At 59.1% G+C, this 19,245-nt stretch overlaps 1 protein-coding gene across 6 annotated transcripts in view; it reads right to left on the minus strand.

The window, feature by feature from the left end:
* PLEKHA5 (pleckstrin homology domain containing A5) overlaps positions 1 to 19,245 on the minus strand; it is a 189,823-nt gene that overhangs the window by 128,836 nt on the left and 41,742 nt on the right. The window lies entirely within an intron of this gene.

Here is a 19,245-nt window from a genome sequence, read left to right on the forward strand (position 1 = left end):
TGGGCGGCAGCGTCGGACCCTGTGGGAGGTAGACCCTCTGAGCGGCGGACTCTGGGCGACAGCGTCGGACACTGGGCGGTGGACCCTCTGAGCGGCGGACTCTGGGCGGCAGCGTCGGACCCTGTGGGCGGTGGTGATGGAGGACCCTCTGGGCAGTGGACTCTCTGGGCGGCAGCGTCGGACCCTGTGGGCGGTGGACCCTCTGAGCAGCGGACTCTGGGCGGCAGCGTCGGACACTGTGGGCGGTGGACCCTCTGAGCGGCGGACTCTGGGCGGCAGCGTCGGACACTGTGGGCGGTGGACCCTCTGGGCAGCGGACTCTCTGGGCGGCAGTGTCGGACCCTGTGGGCGGTGGTGGTGGAGGACCCTCTGGGCAGTGGACTCTCTGGGCGGCAGCGTCGGACCCTGTGGGCGGTGGACCCTCTGAGCAGCGGACTCTGGGCGGCAGCGTCGGACACTGTGGGCGGTGGACCCTCTGAGCGGCGGACTCTGGGCGGCAGCGTCGGACCCTGTGGGCGGTGGCGGCGGACCCTCTGGGCAGCGGACTCTCTGGGCGGCAGCGTCGGCCCCTGTGGGCGGTGGACCCTCTGGGCAGCGGACTCTCTGGGCGGCAGCGTCGGACCCTGTGGGCGGTGGCCCCTCTGGTCGTCCCGGCAGTAATGGCGGATCTCGTTACCGGCGCAGGACGATTTACTGCACTCATTGGCTGCGGCACCGGAAGACTAAAAACGTCCAGAAAGGAGTCATGTGACCGGACTAAAAATAACGAGCAGCGGAGGACGCAGCAGAGCCGGCGGGGGACGTGTCACTGGTTGCCATGGCGCCATCGTGGGAAAGAACTAACAATCAGGAACGTGGGGGAAATTTAAAGAGACCGGAGACGCAGCGGAGAAGGGCTCATCCACGGGGGAACACCCGCTTATACCAGAGGAGAGGAAGGGCTCATCCACGGGGTGAACACCCACTTATACCAGAGGAGAGGAAGGGCTCATCCACGGGGAGAACACCCGCTTATACCAGAGGAGACGAAGGGCTCATCCACGGGGGAACACCCGCTTATACCAGAGGAGAGGAAGGGCTCATCCACGGGGTGAACACCCGCTTATACCAGAGGAGAGGAAGGGCTCATCCACGGGGAGAACACCCGCTTATACCAGAGGAGACGAAGGGCTCATCCACGGGGTGAACACCCGCTTATACCAGAGGAGACGAAGGGCTCATCCACGGGGTGAACACCCGCTTATACCGGAGGAGGGGAAGGGCTCATCCACGGGGAGAACACCCGCTTATACCGGAGGAGGGGAAGGGCTCATCCACGGGGAGAACACCCGCTTATACCGGAGGAGGGGAAGGGCTCATCCACGGGGAGAACACCCGCTTATACCGGAGGAGGGGAAGGGCTCATCCACGGGGAGAACACCCGCTAATACCAGAGGAGAGGAAGGGCTCATCCACGGGGTGAACACCCGCTTATACCAGAGGAGAGGAAGGGCTCATCCACGGGGTGAACACCCGCTTATACCAGAGGAGACGAAGGGCTCATCCACGGGGTGAACACCCGCTTATACCGGAGGAGGGGAAGGGCTCATCCACGGGGAGAACACCCGCTTATACCGGAGGAGGGGAAGGGCTCATCCACGGGGAGAACACCCGCTTATACCGGAGGAGGGGAAGGGCTCATCCACGGGGAGAACACCCGCTAATACCAGAGGAGAGGAAGGGCTCATCCACGGGGGAACACCCGCTTATACCAGAGGAGAGGAAGGGCTCATCCACGGGGTGAACACCCGCTTATACCAGAGGAGAGGAAGGGCTCATCCACGGGGGAACACCCGCTTATACCAGAGGAGAGGAAGGGCTCATCCACGGGGTGAACACCCGCTTATACCAGAGGAGAGGAAGGGCTCATCCACGGGGAGAACACCCGCTTATACCAGAGGAGACGAAGGGCTCATCCACGGGGGAACACCCGCTTATACCAGAGGAGAGGAAGGGCTCATCCACGGGGTGAACACCCGCTTATACCAGAGGAGAGGAAGGGCTCATCCACGGGGAGAACACCCGCTTATACCAGAGGAGACGAAGGGCTCATCCACGGGGTGAACACCCGCTTATACCAGAGGAGACGAAGGGCTCATCCACGGGGTGAACACCCGCTTATACCGGAGGAGGGGAAGGGCTCATCCACGGGGAGAACACCCGCTTATACCGGAGGAGGGGAAGGGCTCATCCACGGGGAGAACACCCGCTTATACCGGAGGAGGGGAAGGGCTCATCCACGGGGAGAACACCCGCTAATACCAGAGGAGAGGAAGGGCTCATCCACGGGGTGAACACCCGCTTATACCAGAGGAGAGGAAGGGCTCATCCACGGGGTGAACACCCGCTTATACCAGAGGAGACGAAGGGCTCATCCACGGGGTGAACACCCGCTTATACCAGAGGAGACGAAGGGCTCATCCACGGGGTGAACACCCGCTTATACCGGAGGAGGGGAAGGGCTCATCCACGGGGAGAACACCCGCTTATACCGGAGGAGGGGAAGGGCTCATCCACGGGGAGAACACCCGCTTATACCGGAGGAGGGGAAGGGCTCATCCACGGGGAGAACACCCGCTAATACCAGAGGAGAGGAAGGGCTCATCCACGGGGGAACACCCGCTTATACCAGAGGAGAGGAAGGGCTCATCCACGGGGTGAACACCCGCTTATACCAGAGGAGAGGAAGGGCTCATCCACGGGGAGAACACCCGCTTATACCAGAGGAGAGGAAGGGCTCATCCACGGCGGAACACCCGCTTATACCGGAGGAGGGGAAGGGCTCATCCACGGGGAGAACACCCGCTTATACCGGAGGAGGGGAAGGGCTCATCCACGGGGAGAACACCCGCTTATACCAGAGGAGGGGAAGGGCTCATCCACGGCGGAACACCCGCTTATACCAGAGGAGGGGAAGGGCTCATCCACGGGGCTTACACTCGCTTATACCAGAGGAGAGGAAGGGCTCATCCACGGGGAGAACACCCGCTTATACCAGAGGAGGGGAAGGGCTCATCCACGGGGAGAACACCCGCTTATACCAGAGGAGGGGAAGGGCTCATCCACGGGGCGAACACCCGCTTATACCAGAGGAGGGGAAGGGCTCATCCACGGGGCGAACACCCGCTTATACCGGAGGAGGGGAAGGGCTCATCCACGGGGAGAACACCCGCTTATACCAGAGGAGAGGAAGGGCTCATCCACGTGGAGAACACCCGCTTATACCAGAGGAGAGGAAGGGCTCATCCACGGGGAGAACACCCGCTTATACCAGAGGAGAGGAAGGGCTCATCCACGGGGAGAACACCCGCTTATACCAGAGGAGGGGAAGGGCTCATCCACGGGGGAACACCCGCTTATACCAGAGGAGAGGAAGGGCTCATCCACGGGGTGAACACCCGCTTATACCAGAGGAGAGGAAGGGCTCATCCACGGGGGAACACCCGCTTATACCAGAGGAGGGGAAGGGCTCATCCACGGAGTGAACACCCGCTTATAACAGAGGAAGGGAAGGGCTCATCCACGGGGCTTACACTCGCTTATACCAGAGGAGGGGAAGGGCTCATCCACGGGGTGAACACCCGCTTATAACAGAGGAGGGGAAGGGCTCATCCACGGGGAGAACACCCGCTTATACCAGAGGAGAGGAAGGGCTCATCCACGGGGTGAACACCCGCTTATACCAGAGGAGAGGAAGGGCTCATCCACGGGGCTTACACTCGCTTATACCAGAGGAGGGGAAGGGCTCATCCACGGGGTGAACACCCGCTTATAACAGAGGAGAGGAAGGGCTCATCCACGGGGAGAACACCCGCTAATACCAGGGGAGAGGAAGGGCTCATCCACGGGGCTTACACTCGCTTATACCGGAGGAGGGGAAGGGCTCATCCACGGGGAGAACACCCGCTAATACCAGAGGAGGGGAAGGGCTCATCCACGGGGAGAACACCCGCTTATAGCAGAGGAGAGGAAGGGCTCATCCACAGGGTGAACACCCGCTTATACCAGAGGAGAGGAAGGGCTCATCCACGGGGCTTACACTCGCTTATACCGGAGGAGGGGGAAGGGCTCATCCACGGGGAGAACACCCGCTAATACCAGAGGAGGGGAAGGGCTCATCCACGGGGAGAACACCCGCTTATAGCAGAGGAGAGGAAGGGCTCATCCACGGGGTGAACACCCGCTTATACCAGAGGAGAGGAAGGGCTCATCCACGGGGCTTACACTCGCTTATACCGGAGGAGGGGAAGGGCTCATCCACGGGGCGAACACCCGCTTATACCAGAGGAGGGGAAGGGCTCATCCACGGGGAGAACACCCGCTAATACCAGAGGAGAGGAAGGGCTCATCCAAGGGGGAACACCCGCTTATACCAGAGGAGGGGAAGGGCTCATCCACGGGGAGAACACCCGCTAATACCAGAGGAGGGGAAGGGCTCATCCACGGGGAGAACACCCGCTTATACCAGAGGAGAGGAAGGGCTCATCCACGGGGAGAACACCCGCTAATACCAGAGGAGGGGGAAGGGCTCATCCACGGGGAGAACACCCGCTTATACCAGAGGAGGGGAAGGGCTCATCCACGGGGAGAACACCCGCTTATACCAGAGGAGGGGAAGGGCTCATCCACGGGGAGAACACCCGCTTATACCAGAGGAGAGGAAGGGCTCATCCACGGGGGAACACCCGCTAATACCAGAGGAGGGGAAGGGCTCATCCACGGGGAGAACACCCGCTTATACCAGAGGAGGGGAAGGGCTCATCCACGGGGAGAACACCCGCTTATACCAGAGGAGGGGAAGGGCTCATCCACGGGGCTTACACTCGCTTATACCAGAGGAGAGGAAGGGCTCATCCACGGGGAGAACACCCGCTTATACCAGAGGAGGGGAAGGGCTCATCCACGGGGAGAACACCCGCTTATACCAGAGGAGGGGAAGGTGTTATGGTTCTCAATGGCAAGAGAACATAGCCCAGCAAACATAAGAACTAGCTCTTGGAAGGATGGAAACTAAACTGACCATGAACTAAACCTGCCGCACAACTAACAGTAGCCGGGTAGCGTTGCCTGCGTTTTATCCCTAGACGCCCAGCGCCGGCCGGAGGACTAACTAATCCTGGCAGAGGAAAATATAGTCCTGGCTCACCTCTAGAGAAATTTCCCCGAAAGGCAGACAGAGGCCCCCACATATATTGGCGGTGATTTTAGATGAAATGACAAACGTAGTATGAAAATAGGTTTAGCAAAATTGAGGTCCGCTTACTAGATAGTAGGAAGACAGAAAGGGCACTTTCATGGTCAGCTGAAAACCCTATCAAAACACCATCCTGAAATTACTTTAAGACTCTAGTATTAACTCATAACATCAGAGTGGCAATTTCAGATCACAAGAGCTTTCCAGACACAGAAACGAAACTACAGCTGTGAACTGGAACAAAATGCAAAAACAAACGAGGACCAAAGTCCTAACTTATCTGGGAGTTGTCTAGCAGCAGGAACATGCACAGAAAGGCTTCTGATTACAATGTTGACCGGCATGGAAGTGACAGAGGAGCAAGGCTAAATAGCGACTCCCACATCCTGATGGGAACAGGTGAACAGAGGGGATGATGCACACCAGTTCAATTCCACCAGTGGCCACCGGGGGAGCCCAAAATCCAATTTCACAACAGGAAGGGCTCATCCACGGGGAGAACACCCGCTTATACCAGAGGAGGGGAAGGGCTCATCCACAGGGAGAACACCCGCTTATACCAGAGGAGAGGAAGGGCTCATCCACGGGGGAACACCCGCTAATACCAGAGGAGGGGAAGGGCTTATCCACGGGGGAACACCCGCTAATACCAGAGGAGGGGAAGGGCTCATCCACGGGGAGAACACCCGCTTATACCAGAGGAGGGGGAAGGGCTCATCCACGGGGAGAACACCCGCTTATACCAGAGGAGGGGAAGGGCTCATCCACGGGGAGAACACCCGCTTATACCAGAGGAGGGGAAGGGCTCATCCACGGGGCTTACACTCGCTTATACCGGAGGAGGGGAAGGGCTCATCCACGGGGCTTACACTCGCTTATACCAGAGGAGGGGAAGGGCTCATCCACGGGGCGAACACCCGCTTATACCAGAGGAGAGGAAGGGCTCATCCATGGGGGAACACCCGCTTATACCAGAGGAGAGGAAGGGCTCATCCATGGGGGAACGCCCACTAATACCAGAGGAGGGGAAGGGCTCATCCACGGGGAGAACACCCGCTTATACCAGAGGAGAGGAAGGGCTCATCCACGGGGTAACACCCGCTTATACCAGAGGAGAGGAAGGGCTCATCCACGGGGAGAAGACCCGCTTATACCAGAGGAGGAGAAGGGCTCATCCACGGGGCGAACACCCGCTAATACTAGAGGAGAGGAAGGGCTCATCCACGGGGAGAACACCCGCTTATACCAGAGGAGGGGAAGGGCTCATCCACGGGGAGAACACCCGCTTATACCAGAGGAGGAGAAGGGCTCATCCACGGGGCGAACACCCGCTAATACTAGAGGAGAGGAAGGGCTCATCCACGGGGAGAACACCCGCTTATACCAGAGGAGGGGAAGGGCTCATCCACGGGGAGAACACCCGCTTATACCAGAGGAGGAGAAGGGCTCATCCATGGGGAGAACACCCGCTTATACCACAGCAGGGGAAGGGTTCATCCAGGGGGCGAACACCCGCTTATATGAGGAGAACAGAGGAAGGCTCGCCTTAGTGGGGGTGGTGGGGCGACACGTCGCTGGGATCAGGGTCTCTGCTCCCACACAGGCTGCTGCCAGATGGGTTAACAGGTTCCCTCTTTGAGGTGTGACGTCCGAACTCAGCAGCAGCCAATGACACTAGGACAAAAAGTAGAATAACCGGGGCGAGGCACACTGAAAAGAACCCCTCCCCAATAACACAGGCCCCGCCAACCTAGCAAATACTCCACCCACATAGCAGGAAACTCCCTGTTGGCGGTGCCGCCATCACTGCAGTGCAGCACCTCCTCACTAACAGCACAGAGGTGTCAGACGGACGCGCACGTCTGAGTAACCGCTGATTCATCATCTACCAGGTCACCCCCTTATAACCACGGAGGATCACATGATCACAAAGCTCCACCCACAATGTGCAATCAATTCACAGGAGGCAAAAAAAAAAAAAAGAAGGGGACGGCAGCGAGCCCAGCGCCAGAGGCACCGGGGACGGCAGCGAGCCCAGCGCCAGAGGCACCGGGGACGGCAGCGAGCCCAGCGCCAGAGGCACCGGGGACGGCAGCGAGCCCAGCGCCAGAGGCACCGGGGACGGCAGCGAGCCCAGCGCCAGAGGCACCGGGGACGGCAGCGAGCCCAGCGCCAGAGGCACCGGGGACGGCAGCGAGCCCAGCGCCAGAGGCACCGGGGACGGCAGCGAGCCCAGCGCCAGAGGCACCGGGGACGGCAGCGAGCCCAGCGCCAGAGGCACCGGGGACGGCAGCGAGCCCAGCGCCAGAGGCACCGGGGACGGCAGCGAGCCCAGCGCCAGAGGCACCGGGGACGGCAGCGAGCCCAGCGCCAGAGGCACCGGGGACGGCAGCGAGCCCAGCGCCAGAGGCACCGGGGACGGCAGCGAGCCCAGCGCCAGAGGCACCGGGGACGGCAGCGAGCCCAGCGCCAGAGGCACCGGGGACGGCAGCGAGCCCAGCGCCAGAGGCACCGGGGACGGCAGCGAGCCCAGCGCCAGAGGCACCGGGGACGGCAGCGAGCCCAGCGCCAGAGGCACCGGGGACGGCAGCGAGCCCAGCGCCAGAGGCACCGGGGACGGCAGCGAGCCCAGCGCCAGAGGCACCGGGGACGGCAGCGAGCCCAGCGCCAGAGGCACCGTGGACGGCAGCGAGCCCAGCGCCAGAGGCACCGTGGACGGCAGCGAGCCCAGCGCCAGAGGCACCGGGGACGGCAGCGAGCCCAGCGCCAGAGGCACCGGGGACGGCAGCGAGCCCAGCGCCAGAGGCACCGGGGACGGCAGCGAGCCCAGCGCCAGAGGCACCGGGGACGGCAGCGAGCCCAGCGCCAGAGGCACCGGGGACGGCAGCGAGCCCAGCGCCAGAGGCACCGGGGACGGCAGCGAGCCCAGCGCCAGAGGCACCGGGGACGGCAGCGAGCGCAGCGCCAGAGGCACCGGGGACGGCAGCGAGCGCAGCGCCAGAGGCACCGGGGACGGCAGCGAGCGCAGCGCCAGAGGCACCGGGGACGGCAGCGAGCGCAGCGCCAGAGGCACCGGGGACGGCAGCGAGAGCAGCGCCAGAGGCACCGGGGACGGCAGCGAGAGCAGCGCCAGAGGCACCGGGGACGGCAGCGAGAGCAGCGCCAGAGGCCGATGTATGTACACGGTGACGTCAATAGCAGAATAGTGAGTGCAGCTCTGGGGTATAATACAGGATGTAACTCAGGATCAGTAGTGTAATGTATGTACACAGTGACTGCACCAGCAGAATAGTGAGCGCAGCTCTGGGGTATAATACAGGATGTAACTCAGGATCAGTAGTGTAATGTATGTACACAGTGACTGCACCAGCAGAATAGTGAGCGCAGCTCTGGGGTATAATACAGGAGGTAACTCAGGATCAGTAATGTAATGTATGTACACAGTGACTGCACCAGCAGAATAGTGAGTGCAGCACTGGAGTATAATACAGGAGGTAACTCAGGATCAGTAATGTAATGTATGTACACAGTGACTGCACCAGCAGAATAGTGAGTGCAGCTCTGGAGTATAATACAGGAGGTAACTCAGGATCAGTAATGTAATGTATGTACACAGTGACTGCACCAGCAGAATAGTGAGTGCAGCACTGGAGTATAATACAGGATGTAACTCAGGATCAGTAATGTAATGTATGTACACAGTGACTGCACCAGCAGAATAGTGAGTGCAGCTCTGGAGTATAATACAGGATGTAACTCAGGATCAGTAATGTAATGTATGTACACAGTGATTGCACCAGCAGAATAGTGAGTGCAGCTCTGGAGTATAATACAGGATGTAACTCAGGATCAGTAATGTAATGTATGTACACAGTGACTGCACCAGCAGAATAGTGAGTGCAGCTCTGGGGTATAATACAGGATGTAACTCAGGATCAGTAATGTAATGTATGTACACAGTGACTGCACCAGCAGAATAGTGAGTGCAGCTCTGGAGTATATTACAGGATGTAACTCAGGATCAGTAATGTAATGTATGTACACAGTGACTGCACCAGCAGAATAGTGAGTGCAGCTCTGGAGTATAATACAGGATGTAACTCAGGATCAGTAATGTAATGTATGTACACAGTGACTGCACCAGCAGAATAGTGAGTGCAGCTCTGGGGTATAATACAGGATGTAACTCAGGATCAGTAATGTAATGTATGTACACAGTGACTGCACCAGCAGAATAGTGAGTGCAGCTCTGGAGTATAATACAGGATGTAACTCAGGATCAGTAATGTAATGTATGTACACAGTGACTGCACCAGCAGAATAGTGAGTGCAGCTCTGGGGTATAATACAGGATGTAACTCAGGATCAGTAATGTAATGTATGTACACAGTGACTGCACCAGCAGAATAGCGAGTGCAGCTCTGGGGTATAATACAGGATGTAACTCAGGATCAGTAATGTAATGTGTGTACACAGTGACTGCACCAGCAGAATAGCGAGTGCAGCTCTGGGGTATAATACAGGATGTAACTCAGGATCAGTAATGTAATGTATGTACACAGTGACTGCACCAGCAGAATAGCGAGTGCAGCCCTGGGGTATAATACAGGGTGTAACTCAGGATCAGTAATGTAATGTATGTACACAGTGACTGCACCAGCAGGATAGCGAGTGCAGCTCTGGGGTATAATACAGGAGGTAACTCAGGATCAGTAATGTAATGTATGTACACAGTGACTGCACCAGCAGAATAGTGAGTGCAGCTCTGGGTTATAATACAGGAGGTAACTCAGGATCAGTAATGTAATGTATGTACACAGTGAGTGCACCAGCAGAGTAGTGAGTGCAGCTCTGGGGTATAATACAGGATGTAACTCAGGATCAGTAATGTAATGTATGTACACAGTGAGTGCACCAGCAGAGTAGTGAGTGCAGCTCTGGGGTATAATACAGGGTGTAACTCAGGATCAGTAATGTAATGTATGTACACAGTGACTGCACCAGCAGAATAGCGAGTGCAGCTCTGGGGTATAATACAGGAGGTAACTCAGGATCAGTAATGTAATGTATGTACACAGTGACTGCACCAGCAGAATAGTGAGTGCAGCTCTGGAGTATAATACAGGATGTAACTCAGGATCAGTAATGTAATGTATGTACACAGTGACTGCACCAGCAGAATAGTGAGTGCAGCTGTGGGGTATAATACAGGGTGTAACTCAGGATCAGTAATGTAATGTATGTACACAGTGACTGCACCAGCAGAATAGTGAGTGCAGCTCTGGGGTATAATACAGGATATAACTCAGGATCAGTAATGTAATGTATGTACACAGTGACTGCACCAGCAGAATAGTGAGTGCAGCTCTGGGGTATAATACAGGAGGTAACTCAGGATCAGTAATGTAATGTGTGTACACAGTGACTGCACCAGCAGAATAGTGAGTGCAGCTCTGGGGTATAATACAGGATATAACTCAGGATCAGTAATGTAATGTATGTACACAGTGACTGCACCAGCAGAATAGTGAGTGCAGCTCTGGGGTATAATACAGGAGGTAACTCAGGATCAGTAATGTAATGTATGTACACAGTGACTGCACCAGCAGAATAGTGAGTGCAGCTCTGGGGTATAATGCAGGAGGTAACTCAGGATCAGTAACGTAATGTATGTACACAGTGACTGCACCAGCAGAATAGTGAGTGCAGCTCTGGAGTATAATACAGGATGAAACTCAGGATCAGTAATGTAATGTATGTACACAGTGACTGCACCAGCAGAATAGTGAGTGCAGTTCTGGGGTATAATACAGGATGAAACTCAGGATCAGTAATGTAATGTATGTACACAGTGACTGCTCCAGCAGAATAGTGAGTGCAGCTCTGGGGTATAATACAGGATGTAACTCAGGATCAGTAATGTAATGTATGCACACAGTGACTGCACCAGCAGAATAGTGAGTGCAGCTCTGGAGTATAATACAGGAGGTAACCCAGGATCAGTAATGTAATGTATGTACACAGTGACTGCACCAGCAGAATAGCGAGTGCAGCTCTGGGGTATAATACAGGAGGTAACCCAGGATCAGTAATGTAATGTATGTACACAGTGACTGCACCAGCAGAATAGCGAGTGCAGCTCTGGGGTGTAATACAAGAGGTAGCAATTCTTTGGCTTTCTTTTACATACTCATATTTTGATAATTGAGCGTTTTCTGCGAGGGTTCAGCTTCTGGTCAGTCATTTACACACAGTACGACTTCATACACCCTGTCAGACTTTCACAACATGCTAGAATTTGTAGCAGTAAAAACAGGTTGAGCATTGGCATAATATGAAAGAGCAGAGTGGTCAGCTGCTGTAATAAGCCTCCGCTTCCTGTAGATGGCGCCAAGAGCAGAGAAATCTGTAGATCCTGAGAGGTCACTGTGGGACAGGAGACAGCTGTGTGCAGACTACACACCCACCAGGTAGAAGGGCGGCAGGGGACTAAGGAAAGAGGGGCCGCAGACTACACACCCACCAGGGAGAAGGGCGGCAGGGGACAAAGGAAAGAGGGGCCGCAGACTACACACCCACCAGGGAGAAGGGCGGCAGGGGACTAAGGAAAGAGGGGCCGCAGACTACACACCCACCAGGGAGAAGGGTGGCAGGGGACTAAGGAAAGAGGGGCCGCAGACTACACACCCACCAGGGAGAAGGGCGGCAGGGGACTAAGGAAAGAGGGGCCGCAGACTACACACCCACCAGGGAGAAGGGCGGCAGGGGACTAAGGAAAGAGGGGCCGCAGACTACACACCCACCAGGGAGAAGGGCGGCAGGGGACTAGGGAAAGAGGGGCCGCAGACTACACACCCACCAGGGAGAAGGACGGCAGGGGACTAAGGAAAGAGGGGGCCGCATACTACACACCCACCAGGGAGAAGGGCGGCAGGGGACTAAGGAAAGAGGGGCCGCAGACTACACACCCACCAGGGAGAAGGACGGCAGGGGACTAAGGAAAGAGGGGCCGCAGACTACACACCCACCAGAGAGAAGGGCGGCAGGGGACTAAGGAAAGAGGGGGCCGCAGACTACACACCCACCAGGGAGAAGGGCGGCAGGGGACTAAGGAAAGAGGGGCCGCAGACTACACACCCACCAGGGAGAAGGGAGGCAGGGGACTAAGGAAAGAGGGGGCCGCAGACTACACACCCACCAGGGAGAAGGGCGGCAGGGGACTAAGGAAAGAGGGGGCCGCAGACTACACACCCACCAGGGAGAAGGGCGGCAGGGGACTAAGGAAAGAGGGGCCGCAGACTACACACCCACCAGGGAGAAGGGCGGCAGGGGACTAAGGAAAGAGGGGCCGCAGACTACACACCCACCAGGGAGAAGGGCGGCAGGGGACTAAGGAAAGAGGGGCCGCAGACTACACACCCACCAGGGAGAAGGGTGGCAGGGGACTAAGGAAAGAGGGGCCGCAGACTACACACCCACCAGGGAGAAGGGCGGCAGGGGACTAAGGAAAGAGGGGCCGCAGACTACACACCCACCAGGGAGAAGGGCGGCAGGGGACTAAGGAAAGAGGGGCCGCAGACTACACACCCACCAGGGAGAAGGGCGGCAGGGGACTAAGGAAAGAGGGGCCGCAGACTACACACCCACCAGGGAGAAGGGTGGCAGGGGACTAAGGAAAGAGGGGCCGCAGACTACACACCCACCAGGGAGAAGGGCGGCAGGGGACTAAGGAAAGAGGGGCCGCAGACTACACACCCACCAGGGAGAAGGGCGGCAGGGGACTAAGGAAAGAGGGGCCGCAGACTACACACCCACCAGGGAGAAGGGCGGCAGGGGACTAAGGAAAGAGGGGCCGCAGACTACACACCCACCAGAGAGAAGGGCGGCAGGGGACTAAGGAAAGAGGGGCCGCAGACTACACACCCACCAAGGAGAAGGGCGGCAGGGGACTAAGGAAAGAGGGGCCGCAGACTACACACCCACCAGGGAGAAGGGCGGCAGGGGACTAAGGAAAGAGGGGCCGCAGACTATATAACCACCAGGGAGAAGGGCGGCAGGGGACTAAGGAAAGAGGGGCCGCAGACTACACACCCACCAGGGAGAAGGGCGGCAGGGGACTAAGGAAAGAGGGGCCGCAGACTACACACCCACCAGGGAGAAGGGCGGCAGGGGACTAAGGAAAGAGGGGCCGCAGACTACACACCCACCAGGGAGAAGGGCGGCAGGGGACTAAGGAAAGAGGGGGCCGCAGACTACACACCCACCAGGGAGAAGGGCGGCAGGGGACTAAGGAAAGAGGGGCCGCAGACTACACACCCACCAGGGAGAAGGGCGGCAGGGGACTAAGGAAAGAGGGGCCGCAGACTACACACCCACCAGGGAGAAGGGCGGCAGGGGACTAAGGAAAGAGGGGCCGCAGACTACACACCCACCAGGGAGAAGGGCGGCAGGGGACTAAGGAAAGAGGGGGCCGCAGACTACACACCCACCAGGGAGAAGGGCGGCAAGGGACTAAGGAAAGAGGGGCCGCAGACTACACACCCACCAGGGAGAAGGGAGGCAGGGGACTAAGGAAAGAGGGGGCCGCAGACTACACACCCACCAGGGAGAAGGGCGGCAGGGGACTAAGGAAAGAGGGGGCCGCAGACTACACACCCACCAGGGAGAAGGGCGGCAGGAGACTAAGGAAAGAGGGGCCGCAAACTACACACCCACCAGGGAGAAGGGCGGCAGGGGACTAAGGAAAGAGGGGCCGCAGACTACACACCCACCAGGGAGAAGGGTGGCAGGGGACTAAGGAAAGAGGGGCCGCAGACTACACACCCACCAGGGAGAAGGGTGGCAGGGGACTAAGGAAAGAGGGGCCGCAGACTACACACCCACCAAGGAGAAGGGTGGCAGGGGACTAAGGAAAGAGGGGCCGCAGACTACACACCCACCAGGGAGAAGGGCGGCAGGGGACTAAGGAAAGAGGGGCCGCAGACTACACCCACCAAGGAGAAGGGTGGCAGGGGACTAAGGAAAGAGGGTCCGCAGACTACACACCCACCAAGGAGAAGGACGGCAGGGGACTAAGGAAAGAGGGGCCGCAGACTACACACCCACCAGGGAGAAGGACGGCAAAGGACTAAGGAAAGAGGGGCCGCAGACTACACACCCACCAGGGAGAAGGACGGCAAAGGACTAAGGAAAGAGGGGCCGCAGACTACACACCCACCAGGGAGAAGGGCGGCAGGGGACTAAGGAAAGAGGGGCCGCAGACTACACACCCACCAGGGAGAAGGGCGGCAGGGGACTAAGGAAAGAGGGGCCGCAGACTACACACCCACCAGGGAGAAGGACGGCAGGGGACTAAGGAAAGAGGGGCCGCAGACTACACACCCACCAGGGAGAAGGACGGCAGGGGACTAAGGAAAGAGGGGCCGCAGACTACACACCCACCAGGGAGAAGGGCGGCAGGATACTAAGGAAAGAGGGGCCGCAGACTACACACCCACCAGGGAGAAGGGCGGCAGAGGACTAAGGAAAGAGGGGGCCGCAGACTACACACCCACCAGGGAGAAGGGCAGCAGGAGACTAAGGAAAGAGGGGCCGCAGACTACACACCCACCAGAGAGAAGGGCGGCAGAGGACTAAGGAAAGATGGGCCGCAGACTACACACCCACCAAGGAGAAGGGCGGCAGGATACTAAGGAAAGAGGGGCCGCAGACTACACACCCACCAGGGAGAAGGGCGGCAGGGGACTAAGGAAAGAGGGGGCCGCAGACTACACACCCACCAGGGAGAAGGGCGGCAGGATACTAAGGAAAGAGGGGCCGCAGACTACACACCCACCAGGGAGAAGGGCGGCAGGGGACTAAGGAAAGAGGGGGCCGCAGACTACACACCCACCAGGGAGAAGGGCGGCAGGATACTAAGGAAAGAGGGGCCGCAGACTACACACCCACCAGGGAGAAGGGCGGCAGGGGACTAAGGAAAGAGGGGGCCGCAGACTACACACCCACCAGGGAGAAGGGCGGCAGGATACTAAGGAAAGAGGGGCCGCAGACTACACACCCACCAGGGAGAAGGACGGCAAAGGACTAAGGAAAGAGGGGCCGCAGACTACACACCCACCAGGGAGAAGGACGGCAGGATACTAAGGAAAGAGGGGGCCGCAGACTACACACCCACCAGGAAGAAGGGCGGCAGGGGACTAAGGAAAGAGGGGGCCGCAGACTACACACCCACCAGGGAGAAGGGAGGCAGAGGACTAAGGAAAGAGGGGGCCGCAGACTACACACCCACCAGGGAGAAGGGCGGCAGGGGACTAAGGAAAGAGGGGGCCACAGACTACACACCCACCAGGGAGAAGGGCGGCAGGATACTAAGGAAAGAGGGTCCGCAGACTACACACCCACCAGGGAGAAGGACGGCAAAGGACTAAGGAAAGAGGGGCCGCAGACTACACACCCACCAGGGAGAAGGGCGGCAGGGGACTAAGGAAAGAGGGGGCCGCAGACTACACACCCACCAGGGAGAAGGGCGGCAGGATACTAAGGAAAGAGGGGCCGCAGACTACACACCCACCAGGGAGAAGGGCGGCAGGGGACTAAGGAAAGATGGGCCGCAGACTACACACCCACCAGGGAGAAGGACGGCAGGGGACTAAGGAAAGAGGGGGCCGCAGACTACACACCCACCAGGGAGAAGGGAGGCAGGGGACTAAGGAAAGAGGGGCCGCAGACTATATAACCACCAGGGAGAAGGGCGGCAGGGGACTAAGGAAAGATGGGCCGCAGACTACACACCCACCAGGGAGAAGGACGGCAAAGGACTAAGGAAAGAGGGGCCGCAGACTACACACCCACCAGGGAGAAGGACGGCAAAGGACTAAGGAAAGAGGGGCCGCAGACTACACACCCACCAGGGAGAAGGGCGGCAGGGGACTAAGGAAAGAGGGGGCCGCAGACTACACACCCACCAGGGAAGAAGGGCGGCAGGGGACTAAGGAAAGAGGGGCCGCAGACTACACACCCACCAGGGAGAAGGGCGGCAGGGGACTAAGGAAAGAGGGGCCGCAGACTACACACCCACCAGGGAGAAGGGCGGCAGGATACTAAGGAAAGAGGGGGCCGCAGACTACACACCCACCAGGGAGAAGGGCGGCAGGGGACTAAGGAAAGAGGGGCCGCAGACTACACACCCACCAGGGAGAAGGGCGGCAGGGGACTAAGGAAAGAGGGGGCCGCAGACTACACACCCACCAGGGAGAAGGACGGCAGGGGACTAAGGAAAGAGGGGCCGCAGACTACACACCCACCAGGGAGAAGGGCGGCAGGGGACTAAGGAAAGAGGGGCCGCAGACTACACACCCACCAGGGAGAAGGGCGGCAGGGGACTAAGGAAAGAGGGGCCGCAGACTACACACCCACCAGGGAGAAGGGCGGCAGGGGACTAAGGAAAGAGGGGGCCGCAGACTACACACCCACCAGGGAGAAGGGCGGCAGGGGACTAAGGAAAGAGGGGCCGCAGACTACACACCCACCAGGGAGAAGGGCGGCAGGATACTAAGGAAAGAGGGGCCGCAGACTACACACCCACCAGGGAGAAGGGCGGCAGGGGACTAAGGAAAGAGGGTCCGCAGACTACACACCCACCAGGGAGAAGGACGGCAGGGGACTAAGGAAAGAGGGTCCGCAGACTACACACCCACCAGGGAGAAGGGAGGCAGGGGACTAAGGAAAGAGGGGCCGCAGACTACACACCCACCAGGGAGAAGGGCGGCAGGGGACTAAGGAAAGAGGGGCCGCAGACTACACACCCACCAGGGAGAAGGGAGGCAGGGGACTAAGGAAAGAGGGGCCGCAGACTACACACCCACCAGGGAGAAGGGAGGCAGGGGACTAAGGAAAGAGGGGCCGCAGACTACACACCCACCAGGGAGAAGGGCGGCAGAGGACTAAGGAAAGAGGGGCCGCAGACTACACACCCACCAGGGAGAAGGGAGGCAGGGGACTAAGGAAAGAGGGGCCGCAGACTACACACCCACCAGGGAGAAGGGCGGCAGGGGACTAAGGAAAGAGGGGCCGCAGACTACACACCGACCAGGGAGAAGGACGGCAGGGGACTAAGGAAAGAGGGGGCCGCAGACTACACACCCACCAGGGAGAAGGGCGGCAGGGGACTAAGGAAAGAGGGGCCGCAGACTACACACCCACCAGGGAGAAGGACGGCAGGGGACTAAGGAAAGAGGGGCCGCAGACTACACACCCACCAGGGAGAAGGGCGGCAGGGGACTAAGGAAAGAGGGGCCGCAGACTACACACCCACCAGGGAGAAGGACGGCAGGGGACTAAGGAAAGAGGGCCCGCAGACTACACACCCACCAGGGAGAAGGGCGGCAGGGGACTAAGGAAAGAGGGGGCCGCAGACTACACACCCACCAGGGAGAAGGACGGCAGGGGACTAAGGAAAGAGGGGCCGCAGACTACACACCCACCAGGGAGAAGGGCGGCAGGGGACTAAGGAAAGAGGGGCCGCAGACTACACACCCACCAGGGAGGAGGACGGCAGGGGACTAAGGAAAGAGGGGCCGCAGACTACACACCCACCAAGGAGAAGGGCGGCAGAGGACTAAGGAAAGAGGGGCCGCAGACTACACACCCACCAGGGAGAAGGGCGGCAGGGGACTAAGGAAAGAGGGTCCGCAGACTACACACCCACCAGGGAGAAGGGCGGCAGGGGACTAAGGAAAGAGGGTCCGCAGACTACACACCCACCAAGGAGAAGGGTGGCAGGGGACTAAGGAAAGAGGGGCCGCAGACTACACACCCACCAAGGAGAAGGGTGGCAGGGGACTAAGGAAAGAGGGGCCGCAGACTACACACCCACCAGGGAGAAGGGCGGCAGGGGACTAAGGAAAGAGGGGCCGCAGTCTACACACCCACCAGGGAGAAGGGCGGCAGGATACTAAGGAAAGAGGAGCCGCAGACTACACACCCACCAGGGAGAAGGACGGCAGGGGACTAAGGAAAGAGGGGCCGCAGACTACACACCCACCAGAGAGAAGGACGGCAGGGGACTAAGGAAAGAGGGGCCGCAGACTACACACCCACCAGGGAGAAGGGCGGCAGGGGACTAAGGAAAGAGGGGCCGCAGACTACACACCCACCAGGAAGAAGGGTGGCAGGGGACTAAGGAAAGAGGGGCCGCAGACTACACACCCACCAGGGAGAAGGGAGGCAGGGGACTAAGGAAAGAGGGGGCCGCAGACTACACACCCACCAGGGAGAAGGACGGCAGGGGACTAAGGAAAGAGGGGGCCGCAGACTACACACCCACCAGGAAGAAGGACGGCAGGGGACTAAGGAAAGAGGGGCCGCAGACTACACACCCACCAGGGAGAAGGGCGGCAGGGGACTAAGGAAAGAGGGGCCGCAGACTACACACCCACCAGAGAGAAGGGTGGCAGGGGACTAAGGAAAGAGGGGCCGCAGACTACACACCCACCAGGAAGAAGGGCGGCAGGATACTAAGGAAAGAGGGGCCGCTGACTACACACCGACCAGGGAGAAGGGCGGCAGGATACTAAGGAAAGAGGGGCCGCTGACTACACACCGACCAGGGAGAAGGGCGGCAGGGGACTAAGGAAAGAGGGGCCGCAGACTACACACCCACCAGGGAGAAGGGCGGCAGGGGACTAAGGAAAGAGGGGCCGCAGACTATATAACCACCAGGGAGAAGGGCGGCAGGGGACTAAGGAAAGAGGGGCCGCAGACTACACACTCACCAGGGAGGAGGACGGCAGAGGACTAAGGAAAGAGGGGCCGCAGATTACACACCCACCAGGGAGAAGGGCGGCAGGGGACTAAGGAAAGAGGGGGCCGCAGACTACACACCCACCAGGGAGAAGGGCGGCAGGGGACTAAGGAAAGAGGGGCCGCAGACTACACACCCACCAGGGAGAAGGGCGGCAGAGGACTAAGGAAAGAGGGGCCGCAGACTACACACCCACCAGAGAGGAGGACGG

Source organism: Ranitomeya variabilis, chromosome 5 (assembly GCF_051348905.1).
Source record: "Ranitomeya variabilis isolate aRanVar5 chromosome 5, aRanVar5.hap1, whole genome shotgun sequence".
Classification (NCBI taxonomy): Eukaryota; Metazoa; Chordata; class Amphibia; order Anura; family Dendrobatidae; genus Ranitomeya; species Ranitomeya variabilis.